A 17813-nucleotide genomic window follows, 5' to 3' on the forward strand; every position below is an offset into this window, starting at 1 on the left:
AAAAATACTTTCCATAGAAAAAGCTAAAATCAAATCATTTCATTACAATGCATAAATATAATCAAAACAAATGTATATCGCGCAGATGAATAACCACAATACGGATGTGCAAATCTGCCAGAAGCCGAAAGCATAGCCTACCTCCAGGATGTAGCAAAGATTTTAGATATAGGCTACATCTCCTTTTGCCCACCATAGAGCTAAGTGACATCAGGCCCAGTTCAAGTCGAATAATTTCTATCAGAGTACTAGGCTCTAACTGCAATATTCTACGCCAAAACTTACCCTCAATAACTGAGGCAGAAGAGCTCTTCAATACATAAAGCGTGTAGCCCATATAATATGGTGGCACAGAAACGTTGTTTATACATAGCCAGGATTCCAAGCAAACCCAACCAGATGCTGCACCCACACAGATGTGTATGATATTCCTAAGTGCAATTGCCTTTCTTTTTCCCCCCTGCAATTGCGGCCTGGTTGTCCCCCTTCCTCTTGAATTCCACGCCAACATATTGTGCTCATTATTGATAATCATATCGGGGACTGAGGTGCTCATTCACAAAATGCATCATTTTGGGCTGCTCATAATTCACAATTAACTAACGGTCACCAGCATAACCTTGCAGTGCTATCAGAGATCTCGTGAGACCAGAACATGTAGGATTGCACAGCACAAGATCATTGGCGTAAGAAAGGCAATGCATCTTTTCATTGACTATGTTGGGGTGGCAGCGTTCCACATGTCTCAGTACATCAGATAGATCAGCAATGTAGAGGTTAAAAAGCTGGGGGGCCAACACACCCCTGCTTCACTTCACGCATAGTATCTATTGCTTGGGAGACAGACCCTCTGCTATGCTATCCAAACGGATCTGCACCAAAGTGTCATACAAACCACGAATTGCTGACAATAGGGCCTGCAGGCAGCCAAGGACTTCCATTTTCAAAGCAGGCCGTAAATCTGTCAAGGCCACAAATAAATTAAGCTGTCCCTTGACTGACCTAATGAAATAATCCGTCAGCCACAAACTGCCAGATCTGGGTCTGAATCCCATTTGGAACTTTCCTAATGACTTTCCTGAGCATACCCACTTAACAAGTTTATATCTGGGGAATTTTGTTTTTCTTCCCTGTTTTTGATATTCAGCAGTTCTATGTTATTTCATCCAGAGGCGTGGGGAGGGGGGTGCTGAGGGTGGCTCTAGCCCCGGGTATTTTGGTTGTAGCCCTGGATAGAAGCTGAGGGGTTGCAACCAAAAAGCCTAGCTAGCCCCCAGTCCTGACAGTTCCAAAATTAGCATAGCCCCGGATCTTTTCCAGACCTAGCAACACCCCCGATTTCATCAATGCCCCCCCACCCATGGGTTTGACGACTATTTTTCATTAAAAAATAAAAAATAATTCGGAAAAAAGACTTGATGAAAGGATGTAACATATTCAGCATGGCGAGGAGCCTGTAATTCTCAGGCAAGGATCGATTGCCATGATTATATATTGGGACCAAAATGGATCTGCGCCAAGAAATGGGAATACAACCTTCTTCGCAAACTTTAGAAAATATAACGAGTGCAATGGGTAACAAAAAAATGTGGGGGCCCCCCTGCGAGCCATGCTGAGGGCCCCGTCCCTCCCCCAACTCGGCAACAAATCACTGGTCGTGCTACACTCTGGGCCGGCACACTGTACTAGGAGAAAGATATAAATATGTGTGTTAATGCAATATACAGCACACTTTGAGAAAAATTGGCCAAAAAGCCAGAGTGTTTGCTATTGTTTTGTAGGGTAACATCAATCCAATTCATGCAGGTCACCACCAACAGTGCACAGGAACATTAATGCTTTGCTATTAAAAATGCCATGCCACATTGAAAACATGTCCCACTGGCTGCACAATGTAGAGCAGTGTAGACACGTAATTACATTAAAGCATGCCAGGCCACATTTAGACATACCTAGGCTGGTTGCACAAAAAAAGCCAGTTAAAGCAATAACACTCATCAAGAAGAAAGCACACATTGAAGCCCGGGTCTCTGCGGCCTCTAACGCAGCTAAACTCTTTAAAATATGCATCCTGTTGCGGTCTTCACCTCTCCTGTTCCCTCCCAGGCCCTCTGTATGGCTTTGGCCTCACACTTCTCTGCTAAAACTCTGGAAATCCTGTCCACCATCTCCCTTTCATTCTCCCTCCTCCTCGCTCTGCCCCCCCTTTGGCCATCTCTACCTCTCCTCCTCCTTTCTCCTCTTTCTCTCTGACAACACCCGACAAGGTTTCTAGACAAGTCCGATTCATGAAAGTGTCATCCAAACAGGTGCTCCCCTGCTCCTCCAGAACCATCAAGGACCATATTGACACCCTCGCTGCAGCCTTGGCCAATTTCTGTAATCACTCTTTTACCACTGGAAAATTCCCCTCTCCCCTTAAGCACTCCCTTGTGCACCCACTCCTCAAGAAGCGGTCTGCTGATCCGACTTGTCCGGCAAACTATCGCCCAATCTCCATCACCCCTTTCCTGGGCAAAAGCTTGGAAAAAAGCTGGCCATCTCCCAGTTTACTCTCCACATTGAATCTGTTGGTTATCTCCATGACCATCAGTCTGGCTTCAGAGCTGCCAGCGGCATGGAAACTGCTCTCCTAACCACCCGTATAGATCTGCTCTCCAACCTAGATTCCAGCATTCCTTCTGTCCCAACCCCAATCCTCCTTAATCTTTCGACACAATCAACCATGCCATCCTGATCAATCGACTACGCGAGAACCTGGGCATCACAGATCAGGCCCTGGAGTGCTGACCTTCCTCTTGGACTGCCCCTCCCAGGTCCAACTTGGTCCCCTTCTCTCCACCACTCCTCTCCCTACCTGTGGCATTCCCCAGGGCTCTATCCTCTCACTCTGGTTTTCCGACATCTACTTGGCCCCTTTGGCCCACCTGATCTCTACCTTCTCCTCCAACTTTCAGTGTTATGCTGATGGCACTCAGCTTTCCTTCAGGCTCCTCATCTCTCGCTCATTCCTGACTTTCTATCCATAATTCAGGATTGGTGCCCCTCCAACGATCTCGGCCTTAATGCCATTAAGATTGAGATACTTCTCATTGGGACCCCTGCTCCTGCTTTCCCTCCCTCACTCTGGCCACCCACTTTGGGCCCTCTTCCTTCAACTTCCTGCGAGGCAAAAAAACGTTTGCCATCTTCGACTCCACTCTTTCTCTTCTCGCGTCTTGGACGTTGCCAAGAAGTTCCACTACCTACCAGCTGCTCCTCCTCAAAGCGACTCTTCTCTTTCTCACTTTCCCCCAGAAGCTCATGGTCTACAGAGCCCAGTTTACCTCCAAGCTGGACTACTGCAACAGCTGCTTTCTCAAGCTGCCTTCCTCTCCGCCCTCTGCAACTACTAGAGCAGGACTGCAAGACTTATCCTTGGCCACAAGCCCAGGGATCATCTCTCCAGCCCTGAAATCTCTCCACTGGCTCCCGGTGGTTGCAAGAATCAAGTTCAAGACCCCTTATATTGTCCACAAGGTTTTCTGGGGTCAGGCCCACACTACATCCAACGCTCTCTTCCAAAATACCTTCTTTCTCGAGCCCTTCCCCCCCCCCCGGGTACCTTGAACTCTCTAAGGGCTAGACACTTCTCCAGGCAGAGAGTGGGGGGTAGATCTCTCTCTCCTCTGCAGATGCCTCCCTCTAGAAAGGCCTCCTTGCCCCTCTCAAACTTTAGCGGACCGCCTGATGTTCCGGAAGCAGCTCAAAACTTTCCTCTTCTCTGCTTTTGCTCTCTCCCTCGCCTGCTGATCTACCTGCCTGTCTGCTGTACTGACTGGTTGCTTGGCTACACTCAGAGTCTCACTGAGTCCAGGCTCTTTCTTGATCAGTCACCCTTTCGGTGCCTCCGGCATACCATGCACTTAGGGGCTGTAACTGTAACCCTACAGTACCTTGTTCTCCTTGCACTACCCAAAGCCGCACTGCCCAGGCTGCACTTATTCAGAGCATGACTGCCCTATTTTCCCCTTGCTTCTTCCTTACACTTCCGCCCTCCCTTTCCCCTTGCATTTCTCATTCTAGCACTTGCCCGATCTGAATGACAAGGCCTAGTAAGATCATTTGTCTTGTCCTCCCTCTATCTTCCCTCCCTTGCTTGTCGCGCCTAGAAACACTTGTGTACAGGCGTGTTATAATTTTATATACTTTTATCATATAATGTCATCACAGATGCCCAAAAAAATATACAATGCTGCACTAAGAAATGGCTAGACTGGCAGCACCCAAAAGCCAGTCTAGCCAGGTAATTACACTTAGCAGGACTGCTTTATCAGAAATGCGCAGTTAAAATAAAAGTCATACCAAACTGAGGAATAACTAGACTGGCTGCACCAAAATGCCCCTCTAGCCACTAAAACCACATATCATGCCTGCTTAGCCTGGACATGGACAACCATTATGATTTATCGCACAATCCCGCCCCCCACACATCCCCTCTACCTCCCATGCCCTCCCCTAAATTCCAAAATCAGCTCCTTGGACCAGAATTACCTTCAAGTCCCTCTTCCTTGTCCCAGAGCTTATGTTTGAGGCTCCTTGCCTCATAGGTAAGAACTGGAATGAGTGGGAATAGGAGTAATGAAGATACAGGTAGCTAAGTCAGGCATTACCTCCATGTACTTCTACCGCATCCCAGTACTTGTGGATGAGGCATAGGGCCTCATACACAAGTACAGGGACAAGGAAGAATAGGGCATTAAACACAAGTAGGGGCTTAACAATATTGAGTTGACTGGGCTGCAGTGCTCACCCCCAGAAGTGTTGGGCTATGTTGACTCAATCTGGCTGACCTTCAGAGCAGTTGCCGCACAGAACAGGATACAGATGTTAAACAGCACCTGGGTTTCGCTGTTAACAAGGGCACAGCAATTACTAACGTAAAGCTTTTCACTGTTAGTACCTGCATTCAAATGCCAAATTTTTTAGGCAATTTAAATTGTGATGTGGGTTTAGTACTTTCATGCCAGGGAAGTGATTGGAAGGGTAGAAAGGGAACAGAAGACCGTTCATTCTCACAGCAGTTCAAAAGTGGGTGCTTTAACCCTTAAAGGAGAGAGAGTTAACTGCTTGTGACATTGACGCTGCACTCGAACAGTCTCATTAAAATGCATAAATAAGTTAGATACCCCCACACCAAGTTTGCCCCTCCCCCACCGCCTGTGAAGTTAACGCTTCTCCCAACATTTGAAGGATCAGCCTCCCGAAATGTAGGTTTTGTTGCGCCCCTCAACACAAGCACACACACCATTCACCATATACACGCACGCACACCCATCCATCCATCCATCCATCCATCCATCCATGTGTGCACCCTTTCACCATACACTCACACAGGCAGCCACCTACACATTTAAGTGTACACCCTTTTACAATACACTCACACATCATGGGGTTGAGGGGAGCCCTATTACTTCAAAAAGAAATAGTTCCTTTTTGAAATCACTGACTTCATAAAGACATTATTTCCGTTAAAGACCGGACCATAACGGAAATCATTTCTTTATGAAGTCAGAGTGACTTAAACATGTACCATTTATTTTTGAAGTCATAGGGCTCCGCCGTCAGCCTGGGGTCTAACATGTCATGGGGTGGGCAGAGAGCTCGGACTTCAAAAAGAACATTTTTGTAGTCACTCTGCCTTCAGAAAGATATTATTTCTGTAACAGAAATAATGTCTTTCTGAAGGCAGAGTGATTTAAAAAAGAAATGTAAAAAAAAAAAGAAATTGATTTTGAAAAAATTTCTCATTTTTTTCCCCAAGTGGGCCTCCACCCCCAGAACATGCGCTAGCGGGTCCCCCGCACTGCGGGAGTTGCGGGGGCCCCTGTTACGCCAGTGAACGAGTAGCGTGCCCTAAAAATCAGGGGCAATCTTAACCACCACATTGGACAGACCATTAGGGCCCGGTGCCCTTCAATGTCGTCAAGGGTGATGTTGAACCTGCTATTAGGCGACCAGAGGCCATAGCCAAGTCACTACTCTGGAGCACATCCTCGCGATGGAGAACCCATTCTTGCTCCCCAATATCACAATTACCCTCTCGGACATGAAATGATTTTTCACACCAATTACGGGGCCACCAAACGGGCAGCCCCCTTTGTCCCTTATTTGCCAAGATTTGAAACATTTGGAATCCATCCAGCCTTGGGTCAGAGAGAAGCCAACATTCCTGTAAGAGAAAAGGGTCATTTGGCAACAGTAATTTGAATGAACCTCCTGAATCAAAATAGGCCAGTCACAATTCAATACCACAATACTTTTGAGAGAAATCCACGATTCGTGTGTTCTAATTAAAAACATACCAATGACAATACTTCAATAAAATGTGTTGCAAAAATCAAACAAAATAACTTCCCATCTGGTCTGTAACCTGCCGAATTTAAAAGAAAATGTAATGTTGCGATTCTAAACATGGCTGAAAGTGGCATCTACTGGCGAACAGCAGTATTGTCACTCATTTTTATTTGCATTGCTGCGGTGATGAAAACGGGCTGTGGAAGTCAGCGGAGAACCCTGGGTCAAGAGCAATATTTGGAGACTGCCAGAGCGGAGCCCTGTCCCACTTAAAGACGAGTCTGTGTCCTACTGTAATCAACTGTGGTAGGGGTCATGGCCCAGCTCAGTATGGAGCTCTGTTTTATGTTCCCTCTCAAACGGTTTAACTTTACTTAAAACATCTTGAAGTGGATTTATTTTCAGCTGGATGAAGATGTTATGCATATTTCTCTTCTCCCAGTCTTTAATAGAATCTAAGCCTATACTCACAATAGTTAGGGAAATAAAACACTTCTAGGAGTAAATTCACCCTGGGAAGACCATGTGCCAACCTCTCAAAATCCGTGGAGTGAGGTAAACACTAGTTTGTGGGGATGATACCAGTGGCGCTTCCATAGAGATGTTTGCAATTTCTGCGGGTAGAATTTTTTCCTTCAGTTCACTGGCTGTTCCAATTAAACACTGGGGCCAGCCAATTAGGAGGCTAGTAATGCAAGCAAGCATCTATGGCATAAGCCCAAGTTACTAAGCATCCTCTGCCCCAATCACTGGGCACTGCCATTTTTATGCCCTCTGTGGCCAGTCCCACATGCACCTCCCTCACACCACCATTACTGGCTACCACAGACGTAACACGGTTTCCGCCGCAGACATCCCATTGCCACCGTGATATCATAAACGGCAGCGGGAAGAGTAAATAGGACTCTGCGGGAATGGGGATACTGAAGCACTGGTACCGTTGCCAATGGTGCTTCAATGAAACACTGCCGGTTGGGGCCTGAACTCCTGCTCCGTGCCCCTGCCAGCATACTCTTAGTTCGGAAAGGGTGCCGATACGTTGTTACCGTACCTTTTTTTCCAGACCACCAAACTTATAATAAAGCCCAATGTCTCGTCATTTCTGAAGGAGTCGATAACATGGTCTGAAACCTGGATGACATTGGCAAATGCAGTGTCACTTCCAGTGGTGGCTGGTGATTTTATTTTTTTCGATTGGCGTAAATATTTACCATGAATATGTTAAGCAACTAAGCATAGTGAGGCAGCCCAAACCCAGCCGATTGGTTGGTGGGGGGGGCGGGTGGGGGTGGTACTTCTCCCCTAGCCCCCTCAGTCTTGTAGGGTAAAATGGGGAAATAACATGGCAAATCATTAACGGTGACACACCTTAATTATAGAAAAAGGTAATAGTTTTAAACAAGTGTAAAGTAGATGGATCACGATTTTAAGGTGCAGGGGAGAAAGAACGACCCTGGACACCAAAAGTCGTGAGACTAATTGCAAAAAATAATGTCTGCTCAATTGACGGACACTCCCGCCCCCTGAAAACCCGTATTATTGGTAAATACCAGTCAGATTGTCACATATTAATTCAAGTCAAAACTCAACAGTACATTTCATGTAATATTTTTTTAATCATTTTTTTAAAAATAGGGCTCAATGTGTTTCGGGAAAAAATATTCCTTCATCAAGAGCAAATAAACTTCAAATTCGAGCAATTAAATGGCGATTTTTCAAACTCCAAAAGTATCAACAAGGTAAATGGAAAATGTATCAGAAAACTGCATCATTCTATAGGTTTGGTAGGTTGTGATTTTAAAAAAAATCAATTCAGTCGAACTCACCAGGGAGAGTGTTCAAACAAAGTCGATATAATAGTCTTAACAAAAGAGGAATTCATGAAGCTGATGTATGACGAGTTACTGGGTCTGTTTGATAAGCAAAAGCGTAAATAAACGGAGGGGCTGTCTCACCATGGTTGCCATCAGTCAAATGGAAATCATCAAAATAAAAAGGACTATATACCTTGTATAGTGTAGTCCCAGCGAGGACAACATTCTATCCAGATGCGGAGTAATATATATTTGGTGTTCGAGTGTCAAAGACGCCCCATTCTGCATCAATCTAGGAGACCTGCAAAGAGTAGGTTGTAATTGGTGTTCGTTCAGAATATCAGATCTTAAAACTATGAGGAAGGTAGCCTACCTCTTTATACAAGTAGGTGGATCAATGCATGTTCCAATTTTACGTGGTATGGGCTTGAATTCTTCGGAGTTTCACCGGGTCAATTTTTTAATAGCATCTGCAAAAATGCCGGATTAATGTCTAATTGTAAGGTTTTATGGAAAATGCTCGATAATAACTAATCAACTCAGAAATTGAGTTCTTGGGCTGTTGAGGACCCATTGTAAAGTGGTGTAGCACTGCGTGGCAGCTTCAACGCTCTAATGAGACGAGATGTGCCGGCTTTAATCAAACAATTATCAGACTCTCATGCGTGGTAGTAAAGACAGGGACTTTTTTATGGGAGGGCAAAAGGGGCACTTGCCCAGGGCCCCCACCTTGGAGGGGGCCCCACAAGGCTAGTTGATCTGAAGAAGTAAGATTCCATTTTTCACCAGTCTTAAATAGCACCCTTCAGGATATTTTATGGGGTGCTGCTGAGGCTCTAAACCCATTGCCTTTCTGTTTTGGCAAGTGCATTCTGCCTTGATCAATTCACCATGTATTGCTTTCTGTGTTCACTGTGGTATACATACATAGTTTGTGTGTTCCTTATGGCACAACTCTGTAGCATTCTTTCCTTCCTGTGGGAATTATGTTGATCATGTTCAATAGGCAATGGTGAAATGCAGATTGATAAATTGAGCGCCACAATGGTTCAGAAGTTAGCTCAGTGCGTGAAGCACCCATTGCAGAGATATGTATTCATATGCAAAATTAGAATATCACATTCCAGCAAGACTGGCTGAGCCTTTTCTAGGTCTTAAGTTTATAAACCTGCCTGCATATGTACTTGGTTTTGCAGAACAACATCTTCTATTATCAGCAATGTACCTGTACCAGATAGGGGTTGCTATAAAAACGAACATATCATCCGTATATATGGTGAAGGTCTAGAAATTGGTTTGTTCAGATGGGGTGTTTGTAAAACCACGGCAATCGCCTCCAACAATGGCATAAACTGTTAGTCCAAGAGGTGAATAAGTATCCAAATTCAAGACTATGGAACAACAGTGTTCATGTTTGTATCCTGTAGATGCCAGCAGACGATACAGTGATCCTGGTCAAATCATCTACTATATGTTACATTACTGTTCTGTCTTCTGTCAGGTTTGCCTTCTTGCATGCTGCTGGTATCGTTTATCCCATGACTTGATCTTTCTTCTTATGTAGGCCATTTGGGTGGAAGGGGTAGTAGACAGAACAGAGCAGACCATATGTTGCAGGCCTCAGGCAAGCAGATTTTAAGGTCTGCTTGTTTGACACAAAAAGGGTTTGCTTTTTTGGTAAAAGTCAAAGGTTTTTCTGCACGTTCATAAAAGAAAATGTCACAAACCATTGTTTTGGAAGTATTTAAAGCTTTAAATTACAAAAGACAAACCTAGATTACATTTGTTAAATCACATCCATTGGCATGCTTCCATTGATGGAGAGAATGAAGCTAGAATAATTCCCATTTTGCATAACACCCTTCTATAACACTTTGTTTGAAAATGGTCAAGTTTGATAATGTGATTTGTGTACTTTCGGAGTCAGTTTTTTTTTTTATAAATGGAGTTCATGGTAAGAACTAGAAAAGAAAGTGTTCAATTGCAGAGTTGGCACAAATCCCAGTTTCACCCCTTCGCCCCTTAACCAATGTGTGATCCCGGGTATCTCCTTTAATCTTGTATTGCCTAACCTCTCAATATTGAGTCTCGGGATGATAGCTCAGGGCCAAAGTGCTCACCTTGGAAGCAAAACATGGAGCAACACAGGTTCCCCCGGGTCCGCGCTTAGAAACCTCTGGGAATTAAGCGGGTTATAAATATATCAGATCATATCATTGCCCGTCCCTAAATGTTTCGAAATTGTCAGCCCTTCCGACTGATATCCTTCTCATGGTATGATCTTCATAAAAACTTTATTCATTGTTTCACTTTGTTAATAGTGAGCATATTTGTATCACACACCACAGGCATTTGTTCCTTTGAGATCTAGTGGCAACACTATTTGAAAATCATATCCCACTTCTAATCTCAGTCTGTCAGGATGAAGACACCTTCCTGGTAGCTTCGTATCTGCTTTCACTATCCATGCTACGATAAGTGTAGCGTTCTTCTTCCTTCCAATTGGTGGTCTCTATCCATGCATGAGCACTTTTGCATTCTGTGAGGCAGCTAATGTGAGTTCTCCATTATGGGTTACATGTAACTTTTACATACGGTCCTGCATTACTACTACATCTACCTTCCTGGTTGTTATTGATAAAAATTATCCTGTGTATACTAGAACAGTAACCCCTTTGTAGATTGCTAATGTTGGTCGTCAAATGCGTCTTGTTTATCATTCTGATTAGAGCAAGAATGAAGAGGGCAAAGGGACTAAAAGGGAGTAAACGTGCTTATTATGGTGCTAGACAGCATTTCAACCTTTTGGTTGTGAGCGCGCAGGTTGGGGGGCTTCGGGGCGCAACCAGTATTATTGATTCCTTAGGTTTGGTGGAGGGTGGCCCCCAAAGATGTCTGTGCCCACGGCCCCAAAAGTGCTTAAGATGGCCCCGAGTAAAGACCAAACTTCTCTCAAATATTACTTTCCTAAGTGGTTGGATTCCAAGACTTGAAACTGGTGTGTAAAACGGGCTACGGCAGGGTGCACAGCGTCTTTTTTTAAATGAAAGTCAATTTTGTAAACCGACGCCCGTTTAAGTTGACTGCAGGAATGCCTCCAAGTCCCCAAAGGGTGAGTTTGCCAGAGACGAACCCCTCTGCTTTAGGTTGTGTTGCTAAAGATATGCAGCGATTTCCATTGCTATGGTATCTCTAACGATAAAGTAGTATCTATTTACATACAGTAGTTGATTTCTCACTTTTGGCATCAATAGATAAGTTCTTTATCGCATGTGCTTTTGTACTACTACATACATAGTGTAAAGGAAACGTTAATTGAAAGCGGTGGACACCAGAGCTAAGAGGAGAAGTCCTGAGGGACACGGTAGATCCTGAGCTGAAGCTGTGAACTTAGGTTTAGGTAGGTGGCATCTGCACAACGGGGCCAACAGCTAAAGCGCAGGGTGCGGCTAAGCACCTAGACATGAACTGCTGGGGGCAATAATATACTGCACCCCGGGCCGGTCGGTGAAACAGCAAGATTGATCCCTGCCGCATATAGCCTGCATCGGTCACGTGAGCAGGCAACGAAATAGCAGGAAATGGTAATTATAGCAATTACAGTAGAGTAACTCCGGAACCGGGCAAAACTGAACCACAGCCCTAATTGCATTGGGTGGACTAAGGGCGGGGCAGTAGACTGAATACTGCCCAACAGTGGACTGCACAGGAGGGTCATACAGTTGGTAGCAGGAAGGCAGTGAAACCTTACGCTGCCATCAGCAGGGAAGCACTGAGGAGGGCATATGATCCAGAGGACTGGGGCAAACACCCCCCTCTTGAAGATAATGCAGGTGGGTCTCCCCTTAAGAGAACCATGGCGCCAAAGCTCCTGAGAATATTGTATGTGCAGCTGGGCAATAGCGCCCGATGCGGTATACGCCCAAAGACCCCTGAGGAACAGCCGCCCGAGTGAAAAGCAATTGTGGCCGATTGAGAGAGGAGAAGCAACATTAATGCCTACCAAGTCAACTAAAGCCAAGGCGAACCAGACAACTTTGCCAACCCTAAGCAGCAAGACCCAGGAGGAAAGATGGACTCAGCACAGGAGACAGAAGGGAGCCCCAAAGAGTTGCCCAACCAAGTGATGCTGGCTATAGCGGATCTGAAAGCTACATTGGGAACGCATGACGCAGTGCAATTGGACGTTGGTCTGTTGCGCCTAAAGACATGCAGAACCTAGCAGAGCCCACTATTACGCTGGAAACACACGTTCATGTCCTGCAGCAAAAGGTCAGTCTACTGGACAATAGAGTGGAAGAGGCAGAGGGACAGGCCCGAAGAAATGGTAGGCCTGCGAGAAGGAGAGGAAGGTGCGGACCCGACAAACGTATGTAGATAATATGCTGCTCCAGGAGATTGGGCCCGGGAACCTCACACAGGGCTTCACTATCGAGAGAGCGCATAGAGTGCTAACCAGGCAGCCCCCTCTAGCAGCGCCCTCGAGACAGATGATTGCTAAGGTCCTGAATTATAAGGACAGGGAAAAAATATTGGCCTACTCTAGACAAGGAGACACATTGAAGAGAGCCTCTGCACACCTAGTGGTCTACCAAAACTATACCTTTCAAGTGTAGAAGAGCAGGGCACAAATTGCAGCAGTCAAGGCTAGACTCTGTGCTGCAGGGCTGAAATACAGGTTCATAAACCCAGCACGGCTTAAGGTCATATATAAAAACAAGTCGTGGATTTCTGATCTCCCAGAAGAAGCACAGGCTTGGATGGACAGAGGGGTTAGGGCCCAGCGGGAATGAAGAAGACGACCGAGGAAGACACAAGGAGAGCACCACTCAACCTGATGCGAGAGATAACCAAGGTACTTTGGACTGTAGGAGTTGCACAGTGGAGTGTGCCGGCAGAAGAGTATATAGACAGACATCCTAGCCTAGAGGGCTCTTATTAAGGGACACGTACCCGGTGCAGGGGTCCTAGATGCTTGTAAACGTTTTTTGTTGCATAGGGCGGGGTCCATTAGCAGTCAAACTAATGGAACAGTGAAGGGGAGCCGGTACCCATGGCTGCACCAGCCACACCCTTCAAGTTTTTCTTTTAAGGGCACTTGTTTTTGTGCCCATCCGTTGTGCACCAGCCCCAGGCCGGATAGCTTGGGGGGTGAAGGGGTGAAAAGCATACAAGCCTGAGCAAGGGCAACAAAACTGGGCAGTTGTTTCTAGTTGGGGATGTAGGGGAAGTTAATGGGAGGAACGGGTTGCCTGCATGTAGAGTGAAGGGGATGAGCAGCACTGTATTTTGTGAAGAAGCGCCAATAGAGTGGAGGAGGAGGCCTACAGGACTGTTAAGGAGGGGTGGCCGATTAGAAGGGAATAGAAACAGATGGCAGGAACAATTAATGTACTTACTTGGAATGCAAGAGGTCGGAATGCTTACCTAAAAAGGAATAGAGTATTTACATATCTCATAAGAAGGAAGGTGGATATTGCCTTCCTGCAGGAAACATCTCCCGATTGAAAAACAGACATTAATGAGTAAATGGAGAGGGCAAACATTTGGTTCCACGTATTCTGCTTATGCTAGCGGGGAACGGATATGGCTAGCGCCCTTGGTACCCTTTAAAGTTACACACATTAAAGCGGACAATGAGGGCAGGGTGGTGCTAGTTCAATGCCTCCTGGAACAAGTCAACACATGCCTAGTCAACACATGTCCCTAATCATAGCGCTGTCAAGTTTTTTCAGACCATATACCCACGATTAGGCCCCTACCGGGATAGCAATATCATATGGATAGAGATTTCAGCTGCATGTTAAACCCAACCCTAGACAGGTTGGGCACCAAATACACTAAACCCGCTCCCGCTCCTCCTGCCAGAACTCTACAGACGCTCCTAGATTCCTTTGCCTTAGAAGACGCTTGGAGAGTTCTCCATTTGGGCGCTAGACATTAGTCACACTTTTCTGCGGCACACACAAGATAGATTATTTTTTGGTTGGTTCATCAAATTACACAAGCCGAGTATGAATGCAGAGTATTGTCGGACCATGCCCCGCTCAAACCGCAATAGCATTGTGCCCCCCCAGGGCCCCTATACCTACATGGAGGCTTAGGAGTGAAGAGTGATCCCCCATTTCGTGATAGTCCGTAATATTATCTTTTAAGGCTATGTGGCGCATAATTTGGGCAGTGTACCACGAGCTGGTACCTTCTGGGAAGCATTGAAAGTGGTGGTCAGAGGGGCCACTATAGCAGGGTCTAGATAGAGTGGTCCATGCAACCCTAAATAAGGAATTAACTTCCGCAGAGAAGAACTGAGGGAATTTGAGCAGTCCCAGGAGCATTACCTCGAGTGGAACGCAAAAACTAGGGAACTCAAGTTGAAATGCATGGAATGCTGGGAGAGGCTGGGCAAGCACAGTTTTGCAAAATACATCGAAAAGCAGCACAGCGAGGGGATAAACCGGGCCAACTGCTAGCATGGTTATACAAAAACGAAGGACGTAAGAGCCCTATAAACTCAGTAAACCTGGGACAGGGAAATCTACACTATACTCATGGGGTTAATGAGGCATTCCGGCAGTTTTACCAGCAATTGTACCAAGAGTGGCACCCGGTCCCAGGCACTCACCTAATGATTAAGTGTTGAACGAGATTGGGCTCCTTGTATTGACCCAGGAGGAAAGAGCCTATTACTCTGGAAGATATCGAAATTACAATTAGGGGTTTGCTGACGGGGAAGATGCCAGGGTCAGATGGACTACCTGGTGAATTCTATAAAGAATATGCACAGGAATTGGCCCCCCATTTGCTGAATACTTTATGGAGGCAGGGGTACTCCCGCTTAGCCTGAGGCAATCTATTATTGTACCCCTACTACTAAAACCCCATATAATACAGACGGAAAGCGGTTCCTATAGGCCTATCTCAATGCTCAACCAAGATAAATAAGATACTGACGTCCATACTAGCGACCAGAATGAAAGGAGTGAAACACAAGTTAGTGCAGCTGGATCAGATGGGCTATGTTCCAGGGTGAAGTATGGCCTGGAACCTGCAGAGACTACACCATGTGATAGACAGGGATGGCATCCTGGGACACCCCGTGCGCCATAGCCACATTGGATGCAGTGTGAGCTGGGGTTGGCTTTATGCACTACTGCATAGATTCGGATTTGGGCTGGTATCCATCAAGTGGGTCCAACTGATGTACACCAGACTGATGTCTAGGGTTAAAATGGGTAGATTTATCTCGCGGGCATGACAACTGGGGAAAGGCACAAGGCAAGGTTGCCCATTGTCACCGTTGCTTTACGTCCTTGCTATGGAGTCGATTGCTCAGTATCTCAGGACAACATACAGGGACGCTGGTATTGAAATAGACGGGCCAGACACCCGATATCCTTGTATGCAGATGACACTTTTTTATATTTTCGGAATCCAGAGAATAATTTGGAGCTGCCGCTGCAGGCTATGTCTCTTTGAGAAACTGCTAATATCTAAAGATTGGATCAGTAGAATGGGATGACACTCTTTTAGTACATATTCAAATTTTATTCAATAAATTTATCACAAAAAAAATCTAAATATCATAAAACTTGATAAAACATTTCATACCAGCATTCGTAGCCACATACAGGACTCATTCAAACATTTGCACAGAAAAGAAACACTCATTGTATTACATTCATCATTGGGTATTGGAAATATAATGCTTCTCTTCATTTGATATGTTGAACAGTGACACAGTCCCTAATATTAGGTGTCGTGGTATATCCGATACCAAATTTTGGGTCAGATAACTATCACAAAAAAGCGTCCACACGTGTTTCGGTCGGAGAACTTACTCAGGACGTAGGGCAAAGAAAGGATTCTTCGCCCAGTTCTTAACAAGTGTGGGCCCGTAACCAATCTAAAAACAGTAATAAAAAACAGAACGTCATCCCTATTTCTTCAAAAAAGTGACCAATAATGTCACAGTGTGTTCAAGATCTCTTAACACACTTAGACCCTACTCACCCCCAGGTTCCAATTAGAGGAAAAGTAAGCGGGATACAGGACATTAATCCTCCACCGGAATCAATGCAAGTACTGAACCTGTGGAACCAACACAAACACACATTTCAGTGTCTATGGCCATCTCAGTATTCTATACAGTGATAGTTAAAACACTAGACTAAAAAGACTACAAAAACACTTGAAAACACTTACAAGCGCCCATGGTACAACTCGGGAAACTTCACCGAAGTATCGCAACCGCAAAACGGCATGGGAATAGCACGCTCGATACACCATTCACAAGGTTCTACGGAAAACATAGTATCCCCATGAATGTAAACCGGATACATAATTCTTCGTGTACATCAAATGGTGCCCGTGGAACTACTTATTCCATAGCCAATATCACTAAGTGCATATCTCCCTATAAGTATCCCCATGCGTGCACATCCATGCGGAAAGCAAAGTCTGACCAAATATAAAAAACATGCACTGCAGTGAGGGGTCCCCTTGCCAGTGCCCATAGCACAAGTCCAGCAAAGCTTGTAATACATACTGTGTGCCGCGTGTCCTGTCATTAACAAAGCCTCTTTCAATGTGAACAAAAAGTGAAAACGAAAATCTGTGAAACCACGGTGCTCGTTTCATTTAGCCAGTGTCAGAAATCAAACCCACAGTACAGCGGGATCAACGACCGCTCGCAAAGTGCACAAGCCCGTGTTTGAAAGCCGGCTCACATCGATCCACCGTTTTGCAGTTGTGATACTTCGGCGAAGTTTTCTCCGAGTTGTACCATGGGCGCGTTTAAGTGTTTTTGTAGTCTTTTTAGTCTAGTGTTTTAACTATCACTGTATAGAATACTGAGATGACCATAGACACTGAAATGTGTGTTTGTGTTGGTTCCACAGGTTCAGTACTTGCACTGATTCCAGTGGAGGATTAATGTCCTGTATCCCGCTTACTTTTCCTCGAATTGGAACCTGGGGGTGAGTAGAGACTAAGTGTGTTAAGAGATCTTGAACACACTGACATTATTAGTCACTTTTTTGAAGAAATAGGGATGACATTCTATTTTTTATTACTGTTTTGAGATCGGTTACGGGCCCACACTTCTTAAGAACTGGGCGAAGAATCCTTTCTTTGCCCTACGTCCTGAGGAAGGTCTCCGACCGAAACACATGTCAACGCTTTTTTGTGATAGATATCTGACCCAAAATTTGTTATCGGATATACCATGACACCTATTAGGGACTGGGTCACTGTTCAACATATCAAATGAAGAGAAACATTATATTTCCAACACCCAATTATGAATTTAATACCCTGAGTGTTTCTTTTCCGTGCAAATGTTTGAATGAGTCCTGTATGTGGCTACGAATGCTGGTATGAAATGGTTTATCAATTTTTATGATATTTAGATAATTTTTTTCGTGATAAATTTATTTAATAAAATTTGAATATGTACTAAAAGTGGATATTAGCATACTACACCTGAAGGATCAGGGATATAAGTGCAGGATTACCCCTCTATTTTCCCTTTCTTTTTGAGAAACTGTCAGGGATCACCATAAGCATGCATAAATCTGCAATATTTCCGATAGCAGGACTGTGTAAGATAGAGCGAGGTGTGCTGCCGATGCTAACCCTACAGTTGAAAGAGCGCGCGTTTAAGTA

The 17813-nt window shown here is 45.1% G+C and overlaps 1 protein-coding gene across 1 annotated transcript in view; it reads right to left on the reverse strand.

Moving 5' to 3' along the window:
* RBP7 (retinol binding protein 7) overlaps window positions 1-17813 on the reverse strand; it is a 179266-nt gene that overhangs the window by 139892 nt on the left and 21561 nt on the right. The window lies entirely within an intron of this gene.

Source organism: Ambystoma mexicanum, chromosome 8 (genome assembly GCF_040938575.1).
Source record: "Ambystoma mexicanum isolate Mex_15411 chromosome 8, UKY_AmexF1_1, whole genome shotgun sequence".
Classification (NCBI taxonomy): domain Eukaryota; kingdom Metazoa; phylum Chordata; class Amphibia; order Caudata; family Ambystomatidae; genus Ambystoma; species Ambystoma mexicanum.